Genomic DNA, 13759 nt, shown 5'->3' on the forward strand with positions numbered 1-13759 from the left:
GTCGAGGAATTTATCCATTTCTTCTAGATTTTCTAGTTTATTTGCATAGAGGTGTTTGTAGTATTCTCTGATGGTAGATTGTATTTCTGTGGGATCGGTGGTGATATCCCCTTTTTCGTTTTTTATTTCATCTATTTGATTCTTCTCTCTTTTCTTCTTTATTAGTCTTGCTAGTGGTCCATCAATTTTGTTGATCTTTTCAAAAAACCATCTCCTGGATTCATTAATTTTTTGAAGGGTTTTTTGTGTCTCTATTTCCTTCAGTTCTGCTCTAATTTTAGTTATTTCTAGCCTTCTGCTAGCTTTTGAATGTGTTTGCTCTTGCTTTTCTAGTTCTTTTAATTGTGATGTTAGGGTGTCAATTTTGGATCTTTCCTGCTTTCTCTTGTGGGCATTTAGTGCTATAAATTTCCCTCTACACACTGCTTTGAACGTGTCCCAGAGATTCTGGTATGTTGTGTCTTTGTTCTCGTTGGTTTCAAAGAACATCTTTATTTCTGCTTTCATTTCATTATGTACCCAATAGTCATTCAGGAGCAGGTTGTTCAGTTTCCATGTAGTTGAGCGGTTTTGAGTGAGTTTCTTAATCCTGAGTTCTAGTTTGATTGCACTGTGGTCTGAGAGACAGTTTGTTATAATCTCTGTTCTTTTAGATTTGCTGAGAAGAGCTTTACTTCCAACTATGTGGTCAATTTTGGAATAGGTGTGGTGTGGTGCTGAAAAAAATGTATATTCTGTTGATTTGGGGTGGAGAGTTCTGTAGATGTCTATTAGGTCCACTTTATGTAGAGCTGAGTTCAATTCCTGGATATCCTTTTTAACTTTCTGTCTCGTTGATCTGTCTAATGCTGACAGTGGGGTGTTGAAATCTCCCATTATTATTGTGTGTACCCCTATTTTCTCTTAAAAATCTTTGGTGGGAGCTGTGCAGAGAGGCCTTAACAGATATGGGAGCAAGCAAGTGGATTTGGGGCCTAACAGCGGCATGTGGTAAGCAGCCTGTGATCTTGCACCAATGGGTGTCATTCCACTCCCATCCCCCACCTCTGATGTAGCACACCCTTTGTTCTCCCCTTTCTTTTTCCTTTGAGTAAATCTGTTTACTACCCAGAAAAACGAGGAACGAATAGGCCAGTTGCCCAGGGCAGATGGTGCAATGTTAACAGATGACACACAGAAAGCAGAACTCCTCAGCTCCTATTTTCCTTTTACATTCTCCAGCAAGGCTCTTCAAATGAAATAGCATGAAAGAAACATCATTAAGAAGAAACTGAAACACAAGTCCATGAGAGATAGTGAGGGAACCCACTATCTGGTTGATTTAAGTGGTTTCATGTCTTCAGATCCAAGTGAGTTATACCCAAATAATGAAAGAACTTACAGAAAAGACCACTGAGCCATGAAGGAGACATTCTTTTCAGTGATTTTTCAAAAAGAATTTCTGGATAATTTAAAATGTGCTTCAAGCCTAGAGAAAGGTAAATGTTGCTCTCATATTCAAATAAATATAAAAGATAAAATCACAGAAAATACCAGCTCATATTGATTCCCTGCAAACTTCTTTTTGTTATTTTATTTTACTTATGTACATACAAACATACAAAGAGGAAAGGAGGTAGCAAGGCGAGAGAGAGAAAATGAAGGAATGAGAGAGACAGAGAAAGAGGTAGAGAAAACAGCAGAAAAGGTAGAAAAGGGAGAATAAGTTTATTAGTTTTATGAAAATTACATTAAGTTTACACCACTCGATTTACCTATGGTTGTGACTTCAATAATCCTGCAAAATTTTATAACAGTCAATTAAATAAGCATGATATGTGCCTCGAGAAAATAAAGGAGATGATTAATAAGAACCAGAGGTTAATAAGAAAAAATCATGCTAAACTTGGAGCTTTTTTCCTTCTCAACTTCCTTTGTCTTGTCTTTTCTTGTTTTCCCAGTGTGAGAAATTCCCCCTCCACTTTTATTTCACCCAGAGATGCAGCACTACCTACACCAAACAGAATGTGAATGTCTGCAAGTTCTACACAGTATTTCCCGGGAGCTAACTGGATCAGAAGAAAAGGCAGTGCTGATCACAGAGTTTGCCTGTCAGTCCCCAAACTGTATTTTCTATTTTCCAAGTTCCTCATCCTGAGGCTTTCTTTCCTTTCTTCTTCTGTCAGTACACACAAATCCTGGGCTTCTTCCTTATCCACCTCCCTCTTGTTCCTGTTCTGATAATCTTCCCAGTGCATTTGTTCATCCAAGAGCTGGCTGCTGGCTTGCTTTGGTCAGATGACTCCTCTTAGGGTCTGGATCCTTGATAGACGGCTGGGACCAGGAACCTCTGAGCAATCCACCCCTCCAATGCAGACTGTCCTTATGACCTACACTTACTATGAATTCCAGTTCCCTTCTCACACATTGGGCTCATTTCTGCTTCTTGAACTATGTCATTATTATTCCTTTATTCCATATTAATTGGACACCAACTCTTCAAAACACATCATTATCCCAGGATTAAGAGCCTAGGCTTTAGAGTAAGACTGTGCTTTTTATCTCTAAAAGTTACAAATCACATCATATTTCTCTCTTGTTTAAAATCTTCCACAAAGTTTTCACCATGTTTAGAATAAAATCCCAACTCTTTACCATGACCTGTAAGGATCTAGATAATCTGGCCGCTGCCTACCTCTGTCATCACTGTGCACCACTCTTTACCTTTTTATTTTTTTAACATATATATGTGTGTATATATATATATATATGCCTTCTTTCTGTTTTTTAAACATGTCAGGTCTGTTCTTGCCTCCCAGCCTTTATACTCTTTTCCCTCAGATCATCACATTCCTGGATTGTTCTATTCATGAAATTTTCAGCTAAAGTTTCTTCTTGGGGGAAAACTTCCTGACTACCCTGTCTAAATCAGTCCTCTTCTCCCAGTACCAGTTAGTTCCTGGCTGTTAGTTTATGGTGCTGTTTTGTCTTTGTGACACTTAATATCCTCTAGAATTACCTTGTGCATTTATTTGGTGACTTTGTTTATTTCCCTTGCCTTGACCTCCCAGAATGTAAGTTCCATGAGAGCAGGGTCTCTATCCTCAGCCCTTAGACAGTTTCTGGTATATAGTAGGTACTCAATAAATAAAACGAATCAGTGAATGCTTGCTCCGTACTTCCTGGGCTACATGGCTATGAACTAACTGCTTCCATGGGTTTTAGTCCCTTATCTTTACAATGTGATTGGCAACTCCTGTTTCATTGGGATTTTGTGAGCATTGAATGGGATTACACAGGTAAGGTGCGTAGAGCGGAGTGGGGAATAGAACAGGAACACAATAACATGAACGGTTATTATGATATGCCAGTCTCCATGGAATACCATAGGAACAGAGAGATGATTCTAACAAAGTCCTTTTCCCAGAAGTGCCCAGTCATTACGTTTGAGCAGACATTAGAATTGCTGCAGGCCTTGGACACCACACCCCACTTTCCCTGCTGAACCTCTCCTGGGAGCCAGACTCTCCCAGGGCCTGTCACATCTGGTCGTTGGGTCATGTTCTTAGGCCTGCTTATCCACATTGCCTTGTCTTATCGTGAATAAACAACAAAGATGCACTGATAATCCCCGAGATTACAAAACTAACCCAATCCTCTTTCATGGATGAAGCTATTAGACAAGTATTTCTAGGTATAACACAGGGTCTTAGCGTCTCTGTATTTTAGCAGAGAATATGACAGACATTTAGACATTATAGATGAATATGAGATTATGCCTCTTTGACATTAATTACTATTTAATTAGATAAACCTGAAAAACTCCCAATGTTTTACAAGTTTAAAAAGCACTCTTAAGATTACAAACAGTAATGAAGATTCATAGGTAGAAGACTAGATCATTGAATTATAATTTGATTTGATTATACAGGGGGTGTCTAATTTATTCACTTCTCTACCAGTCTGTTGTCACAGTATCCTGAAAGGTGATGAGTCTCTGAGCCTAGTATCTCTGTCTTCTAATTATCTGAACATAGTAACAAGGCTACAAAATGATGTATGTAGCATGATACCATTTTGCTGAAAAATATATATTCATGCATGGAAGAAAAATAGCAGAAGGATACTAACATGTTAACAGTAGAAATAATATTTCAGCCTTTTTTTTCCTTATGTTTTTCGAACTGTGCTGCTGCTTTGACTCCTTATGACTTTTGTAGGTCGAAAAAAACTGATACAAATCAACTGCACACTTTTACAGGATGGGAGAAGGATGACCTCTGAACTTTTCCTGTTAGGAAAGACTCGGGGACTGAGGTGATTGTGAGTCTCAGAGCAGCCATATCTGAGATGAGGACCAAGGACCAAGGACCAAGTAGCTATGTCTGAGACAAGGATGACCTCCAGAACAGGTGGGAAGTAGTTCCCAATGGTGCATCATGACACGTCTTGGTCCTACCTTTTAAGAGGCTTATTTTGAAGTTAGGGTGAAGTAAACTTTGGCTTAATTTTAAGAATAAATTTGTTATAAGTATAGCTATGGAGAGAATGGCCATTTTGTTAGATTGTACAGTCCATCTTCAGCAGGCGGCCTTTCTCGAACAGAGATGCTAAAAAGAGGATTTCTATACTGGGTGGAGAGTTGGACAAGACGATATTTTATATTTTCTTCTAGGCTAGTAGACATCATTATCGAACCTGCCACTCTTTCTCCTTTATTACTTATACTATCTCTATGAGATGGATATTATTTTTATTAGTGAAGAAATTGATGCTTAGACGGGTGAAATAAATTGCTGAATACTCAAGATCTTGCAAGTTTCTTAGCTGAGATTTGAGCTTAGATGTACTTGGCCTCCAAGCCCAAAATGTTCTATGATGTTCTGCTACTTTCCAATCTGTGATTCTGTACCCACTTTTTCACTTTCTTTTTCTCTTTGCTTTGTAGATTTCCACATTGCTTTCTTTCTGTTTCCATGACTTAGACAACAATGGCATCTGGTAATATCTTTGGCTTTGATTTGGTTCTTGGTGTTGATATTTAAGGCAAAGAAATAAATGGCTGACTCTTGGATAGCAGAGCCATTATTTATTATTATTATTAATTATTGATTTTGATGTAGCTGAAGACATATTGGGTTATAATTTTAAAATTTCCAATGATGAGTGTCTAGAAAAAACAATCTTAAGTGTTTAAAGATTATTCTTTTTTAATACTGAAACTTATAGTATGAGGCTTTCAGTAGAAAAGTAATAGGAGACAAATTGACAACAAATTGAAAATAAAAGCATCTGATTTAGTGCTGTTCTCATCCTGGGTTCCCCACATTTCTTTTATTTGCAGTATATACCTTCTTTCTGTGTGGAATTGCCAATTCTTCCACATGGATTAATCCCAAGGAGTAGTTTCTCTGCACATTCTCCACCAGACAGTATAGCTCTTCATTAGGATGCCTTGATACTCTGATGTGGTGCCACCACATGTAAGTTACACTGACCTCCCTGGGACTTGCAGAAGCAGGGCCCATTCTACATGTGCTTCAGCCCCACTGTCAAAATCTTTGTAGTTGTGGCTCCCCGCTACATTTGAATTCTGTTGCTGCAGCAACGAGCTCAAGAAGAGCCTCTGCATGGGAATAGAGCTAAGGAGGATGTTAAGGCTCAGGCGAACTGACCCCTTGACAGCCTAACATGGAGGCTTTTATCTTTGAATTTAACACATTTGTCAACTTGACAGGGAGCTTGGGCTGCAGATTCCTGCCCTTGTGAGACTCTGAGTCCCAGCAGAAAGAGCCCAGGCATGGGAGTCAGACTCATTGGAGGGTGTGGGGGTAAATCCTGGCCATGCAACTTCCTGCGCTAGGATCTTATTTCCCCTGGCTAGAATTCTATCATCTATAAAATGGGGTAATAATGACTGTTCACGGGGTTTTAGAGAAAATTAAATGGTTAATTATGCAGAAACAAGGATGTGGAGATAAACAGGGGAATACAAGCAAAACAATGGGTAAAAAAAAAAAAAAAAAACCAAAACCAAAACCAAAAACAAATCATAGCCCTGCTTCACAAATTCTTATGCCTGATTTTTACCCTAGTCAAATATTTGTGAACTGTCATGGAGATATAGTCTTTGCCTGAGTATTTTGCCAGGTTCAAAAGAGCTATCTTTCAATCTGAGCAGTTTGATAATAATGCCCCCAAAACACTGTGGGATTACACATGAAAATGAATGCCAAGGAAAATAAATAAAATTGATTAATAAAGAGTAATTGCTATTTAATCACAATTTGGGAAACACATTTTTGCCCTTTATTACAGCCATTCTGTCCTTTAAACTATTGTGTTTTGTCAAAAGAACAAACACTTTCAGTGCTTGAGAGTGAAAAATAATACATTTCTCGAGCGTTCACCATGTCAGTGTCAGAATGGCAATGAAAGTAGTTATTAAAAACCTTAGCTGCACTTTCAAGTAAGAAATAAAGTAAAACATAAATTGCTTTCATGAAATGAAGCTAGTTACAACGATCAATGGTCAATAATAGTATGTGTTATTTATTCTTCCATGGAGCAAGGGGCAAAGAGGTTTGAAAATGACCGGTTAAATATCAGTCTATTTTATTTAATAAGTGATAGCTATTTCCTACATTAAACAAAACTCAGTCCACTTATCCAGAGCTCACATTTCAGTCTCAAATTCAGCTTTGGCTGAATAATCAGAAGCCATCATTGTGGGCCAAAGCTGGGAGACTTTTGGTAAGGATTCCGTGACATGGTGATACAGAAGACCAAATGGATTTGGTGAAGGCTGGATTACTTACACAAAGTCCAAAGATAAATTTAGTTGAAAATTGGTCACAGGTAGCCTTGCTGTCTCAAAGGGCATTTCTGACTAGACAAACAGCGTCTACCAACATCCCCTCCACTGAAATAAACAGCCGAGTGTTCCCTTGCCACAGGCTGAGTAAATACTAACTAAACCGTCTGCCTGTATGCCAGTCGGAGCAACACTCCCTAATTTTTAGCAAAATATTTTTCCACTCTGGCCATCCAAGAAACTCTCCAAATTCAATACATTTCAATGGAGTTTTTAGGCTTCTCGATTTTTCTCACTATTTATAGCTTTCAGATGTTGGCAGGTACGGGACTACATTTTCTTCAGAATAAAGTTGTAAACGGCAGCAGTGCTGTTTCATCATATGCCACACAGTATTAAGTCAGTATTAAAACAATCCTTCTTCTTTACGAATGTCAACATTGACAAAGGCTAGAAAACAAAATAAATGCCTCACCAATATTATATCAGTGGTCATATTTATATTGTGCAGAGTTTTGTGATGTGAGGATGTGGGAATGGGATCCTGAGGGAAAGCCCAGTCTGTTCAGGGGTAACATCTGTTCAGGGAATAGCATTTGTGAGGCTGAAGTACAAAAGTCCAGGAGGCCAGATCTGCCCCTTCTGTGAAACTAAGGCTGAGCAGGGCATAAAGGGAACGTAACAGTGCCTCCAGGCATATAGTATTTAATAAATTACCAACTGCTTGCAAACACAACACCTTACTGGTCCTTAGTACAACCCTGGGCAATAGAAGAGGTAATTATTCACCCCACTTTATGGATGAGGAAACTCAGTTTCAGAGAGATGACTTAACTGGGGTTACCTGGCTAGAATGTGGCAGAGCCAGAACTGGAGGCCTGATCGTCTGATGGCTAATCTTGCTTTTCTTCCCCAACTCACACTGCTCCTCCGAGAATTCAGCCCACGGAGCTTTCCCAGGCTCACTGGAGAGACAGTCTGTTCACATGTAAAGGCCAGTGAATACAGAGAAAGAGACAGTAAAGGGATGGGTTAGAGAAAAGCCCGTATTCCAGTTACTAGAAAAGGATTATATTGGGCAGGTTAGGAGGTGATAGTCAGGCACATCTGAAATGTGCAAAAGTTGAGTTTAAATCGCCAGTTTTGTCACTAATCAGCTAGGTGACCTTCGGTGTCCTCATCTGTAGAGCTTTAAGGACTCCCCGGGGATTGTGGTAAAATCACCACAATGAAGCCCTTCTGGGGTCACTTGAGAGACAACCTTTAAGATCTTGCCCTAGGCCACCTGTGGCAGGATTTGTCAAGAAGGCATGATGTGAACTAAGGAACTATAGCAACAGAGAGGGAAAGGAGAAGGGAAATATAGACAGGGAAATAGTTGAGACAAGTTACGGTGGCAAGGGTGGGTGTGTTGATTATGTGGGATAGTAAGGAGACATTTGATGGATAGGTGATACAAAAACAAAATATGTGCAAAGTTCAACCATTACCAAGTCAGTGTCATCCATGGAGTTAATCAGTCTGGACATTTCAGGTCAAAATTTACTCCTTTACCCTTTAAACAATTATCAAGATAGTTATCCTAAGTCTTCCTTCTTTCCCTCTCCCCTTCCTCCCTCCCTCCTTCCTTCTTTCTACCTACCTTCTTTCCTCCTTTCTTCCTTTCTGCCTCTCTCCCTTCCTTCCTTTCTCCCTCCCTTCCCTCCTGCCTTTCCCTTCCTCGCTCCTTTTCTTCCCTCTTTCCTCCCTCCCTCCCTTCTACTTTGCCTGCCTGTAGACACAGACTTCTCTGGAGTATATTTCAGGAGGGGTGGATTTGTTTGTCTAGGGCAGGGCTGTCAAATACAGGTCATGCATGCTGCCACGCCCCTGCCATGACAGACAATGCTAATCAATCACTGCTCTCTGGGCATGATCTCAGGATTCATTTCAAGGTGCATGGGTTGGTTAGAGTTGGCTCAAGTGATGAGAGCTGTTTGCCAACATAAATCTAGGACACAAATGGATCAAATATGGCTTTCCATTTCAAAAAAGGTTAAGGTATACTAGAAAATATACTTCCTTTAACCTTTTAAAACATTCCACCCCCACCCCCTACTGTTTTAATCTCAGCAAGAGCCTTAAGCAAAAATAGACAAATGTTATTTGAAGTCATCATCTAGTGAAGCGAGAGTCTAGCAAAGATTTTTTAGAAGCCTGAATATGTTTCATGAATGAATATCACCTGTTGAATATTTTGTCATACAAATTGACTTCTGGACATTTTGATGTTTGCCTCATGCAAATTTGAATTTTCCTAGTGCTAAAATTTGGTTTCTCTGCTTTAATGCAAATACATTATATGTGTACATAGACATGGAAGTTATGAGCTTAGTTTCTGAAGCCTACGTTGGAACCCCAGCTCTGTCTGTTTCTAGCTGAGTGCCCTTGAACAAGTTAATGTTACCTTCCTGAGCTTCAGTTTTCTCATACTGAAAAAAGTAGTAATCATCGTTACCTCACAAGCTTATGGTGAAGAGTAAATGAGATAATTCAAGTATAACGTTTAGCATAGTATCCTGCACATAATAGTACTCCACAAATGTAAGTTTGTGTGTGCTGTATGTAACTACTACTGTCTATCCAGGGTGAATTAAGGACTTTGATGCTTATTGAATTGTTTGGCTAAATGTTGCATTTCTTTGCTTTTGTGGGTTTAAGTCAGAGTTTTAATGCTACTTGAATTCTGTTGTGTGGTTCTGTCATGATTTTTTTGTGTGTTTAAACTCCAAGAAAAATGTCCTCTTTTTTGGTAGCTGATATATTCAAACCACTAGTGCTGGAAGAAAAATAATCTGTCATTGAAGTAGATGAGAGTTGACATGACAGACTGTGCACTCTATCTTAAACATTCATAACATGCATAATATGGTCCCTATGGAATGAAATAACTCCTTTAGAGTCTTCACAGTCCCTTGTATCATGGGTCTCCTAGAGTGAAGCCGTTATAATTCTAAAGCAGCTATGCCTGTTTGGGGAATAAAACATCAAGGAAAAAAAGGCATTTCACATACCAAACAATTGACATTTATATATTGTTTAGATGTGTGTGCATACATGTGCACAAAAGTATGTGGACGGTGCACATAGGTGTGTGGTGTTTTGAACTCTGGTGTTTGATATATTATTGCTTACTGGCTAGAAGTAATTTCTTCAGAATCTGAAACACTTGAAATCCTGATTTTATTATCTTATTGGTCATGTGATTTTGAACAAGCTCCCTGCTAAATCTTAGGTAACTCATATTTAAAATGTGGATAACCACATCTTCATACTCTTTCATAGGAAGGATAAACTCATGTGAGATAATAGATGTAAAATGTATAGTAAAATATTTGGCACATTTCAATCTCTCCAATAACAGAGCTATTAATAATAATAAATAAGTAAAACAAGTAATTAAAATAATGTCTATGGCAAGGCAAACTGGTTTTCAGCTTCATTATTCAATGTCCTGCTTTGATTTTTATTTTATAGAATAATCATTTGCTAGCTTAAGTAATACATCATTCCTTAATTATAACTGTCAAGTGAAGACTTCACTAATCTATGCCTCTTCTGAGAAATATAAGCATTTGAGCAAATAACTAATATCCTGACCCTGAGTTTCCTAATCTAAGAGGAATGTCTACCTCAGTGACTGCATTCTGTCATAGCCATTCCTATTGAAAGGATGAAATGAAATAATGGATTTTACAGGTCTGTATAAGGCACCAACTGGCCATACAATTGGAGAAAGGATATAAAATTGTACATACTTATGCAATACTCAAATATTAATAGGCAGTGTCTAAAGAAGACCAGAGCATTAGAATAAACAAACAATTAATCCAATAGCAAGTGGAGATTATTACATTTTCTAAGTATTCTTCTCAATGGAAAGAGTTGACTTGTGCAGTGCATGCACTGCATAATGACATTTTGGTCACTAAGTCTGAATATATGACAGTGGTCTCATAAGATTATACTACTGTATTTTTACTGTACCATTTTATGTTTACATATGTTTAGATAAACAAGTATTTCCATTATGTTACAGTTGCCTACAGGATTCAGTATTCAGTACCGTGACATGCCTTATAGGTTTGCAGCCTTGGAGCTATAGGCTATACCATATACTTACTTGTGTAGTAGGCAATAGGCTATACCATATACTTACTTGTGTAGTAGGCTATACCATCTAGGTTTGTGTAAGTACACTCTGAAGTTTGCACAGTGATGAAATTGCCTAGTGATGCATTTTTTAGAATGCATCCCTATCATTAACTGACACATGTCTGTATTTGTTTTTAATAAGAAATTACAGTACATGGTAAATTTTGCCTTTAATATTTTTTTGGAAATAAATGGCATTCCCAAAAAGCCTCTTGGGCTTGTAACTGTGCTGTATTTCCATGTTAGCTACATCATGATAATAACATTTGATCAACACGGTCTACTTGGAGTGACTAGATACTACTGGGTCTCTATTGGTCACACGACTGTGGATATGAGACAACAAACAGGTTTTGCCAGATGTTCCAGTATAAACAGCTTCTCTGCTGTCAAAACCTAGAGCTGAATTGCAGATGAGGGATATTTCAACCTTCTTCATACTCCAGTAGAGAAGGAGCCACTATTATTTACCCAACTTTTCAAAGGTAAACATTAAATGAATTTAACAATTTAATTTTAAGAAGAGTGAATTTGAAATTGGGAGACAAATCTACCATTTACTTCCATGTATTCCTTTCTGACATCTGTAAAACAAGGCTAATGATATCCACTTCACAAGACTCTTATAAAACATTAAAAATTTTTCCTGAGAAATTCCTTTGTACATAACAAAATACGGTAAATATGTAAATTAGTAAGATATTATCCTAGTCTTTTTAAATTCTCACTGAGGTTGTACTTAGTTTGTGGTGTTTGGAAATTAACTTGAATCATTAACTCACCCAGGTTAAAATTTGGCCTCTGGAGCAAAACAACTCTATATTTGTACTCAATTATATAAAAAAACAAGCGTTAAGCCCAGCTGGTTCTGTCCGGGAAAGATGGCAGTGGCTGGGGCAGTGTCCAAGGAGACACCGGTGTAATGGTGCATCCAGCAGGGGGGAAAACTGTTGACCTGGATGTCAGCAAGGAGATCATGCACAGTGCTTCCAAAAATATGAAACTTTACATAGGCAGAAACCAAGGGACCAGCTAAAGCTGGGTAGGAGGAAAGGGAGAGATAGACAAGAAGTTCCTGTATTTGCTACACCTGACACAACTGCAGAGGTAAAACATCTTTTGATTTGCCCAAGGCATGAGAGAACAGCAACTCCTTTAAGAAGAAGACAAAATTTGTCAATTTACACAAAAGAGAGGGACCCACAGGCCTGCAGTCTGCTCCCCAGTTGCCACCCTTGTGTTTGCCTGGGCCAGAAACACAAGCTCATCAATAGCTGTCTGATCGGTGGGCCTGTTGTTTGTGAACAAGAGGGCTCCAGTCCTTGCTTATTCTGTGTCACAATGGTATGTACTCATGAAGAACAGGATATTTTACAGCATAACACAAATGAGAGCCAGAAACTGCTAAAGAAGCTCATGCCATTGATGGAGAATTTTGGAAAGGTGGACAACTCTGCCAAGGACTTTCTATGTCATCGAGAATTTCAAATTATGTCTGGTCTGGAGAAGGATATCAAGCACAAAGACAGGCTGTTAGAGTTGCATAGAGCTAGTTTTCAAAGGACCCAAGTTATTGATGATCAGATTTTTTGCCAGTGATTCTAACCAGTGGTTGTCCAAACTTGAGTGGGAAACCAAATGAGAAGTGAGAAGAAGAGCTGAGAGAACTTCGACATGCCTCTCGACTCTCTAAGAGGGTCACCATTGACTTTACAGCAGGAAGATCCTGGAAGAAGAAAATCCATTAGCAGAATATCACAGCAGACTAGATGAGACAATACAGGCCATTGCTAAGGAAACCTCGAACTAGACACTGATCACATTTGATATATCTCCTGAAGAGCCTTTGGAAGTTCTGGTAAATCTCAGCACATACGAGTCCCCTCCCCAGTGGGTTGACCACACAGGTGCAGCCTCACAGAAGAAAGCTTTCCATTCAGCAGGATTGGGACTAGAATTCAACTCATTTCAGTATCTCTTGTGAATCCAGGATCAAGACTTTCAGGGAGGTTGGACAGTGGTTCATGTCTCTCTATACATCAGCCCTGGATTTCTCAGCTTGTTAGAGGGATTAGAAAATGATGGAGTACAGATCCTGGTACATCTCCCACAGAGGACAACTTTGGATAGCAGTCATAGCCAAAACCTCCCTCTGCCTTCAAAAAGTCTCAGAACTCCAGGCTACATATCATCTTCATAGGAAAGATGTGGAATTCCCCAGTGACTATCCATCAGGTTGTCTTTTGGGCTGTCTGGACCTAATTGCTTGTTTCACAGGCAATTTAAGGAGCAGTTTCCAGACATCAGTCAAGAATCACGTTCTCCACTTGTTTTCATCTGCAAAAGTCCTCAGGAAATGGTTGTGAAGTTTCCTATTAAAGGAAATAAAAAAATCTGGAAACTGGATTCCAAGATCCATTAAGGAGCAAAGAAGGGGTAAATGAAGCAGAATAAAGCTTTCTGACTCAGGAGAAAAGAAACCATACAGCACAGTGGAGTTTGGTACACTAAAATTGCCATCCACTAGTTTTTTGGAATTGAAGCAGTAGAAATCTAAAGGCTTGGCATCGGGCTTGAATCTTTCAGAATTTAAACTGTTATCAAAATCTGTATATTTTTCTTAAGGAGTAGGATTCTTACTTATGTAGTGGCTCAAAATCTTTGAATACATTATTTATTTATTTATTTTATTTTTTGAGATGGAGTCTCGCACTGTCACCCAGGCTGGAGTGCAGTGGCACGATCTCGGCTCACTGCAACCTCCACCTCCCA

General features: G+C 38.8%; 1 pseudogene; it reads left to right on the forward strand.

Annotated features, from left to right (window-relative positions):
• Positions 1-11868: 11868 nt before the first annotated feature.
• Positions 11869-13451, forward strand: LOC129462370 (activating signal cointegrator 1-like; annotated as a pseudogene).
• Positions 13452-13759: the final 308 nt, after the last annotated feature.

The sequence above is a fragment of the Symphalangus syndactylus genome, chromosome 2, assembly GCF_028878055.3.
Source record: "Symphalangus syndactylus isolate Jambi chromosome 2, NHGRI_mSymSyn1-v2.1_pri, whole genome shotgun sequence".
NCBI classification, from domain to species: Eukaryota; Metazoa; Chordata; class Mammalia; order Primates; family Hylobatidae; genus Symphalangus; species Symphalangus syndactylus.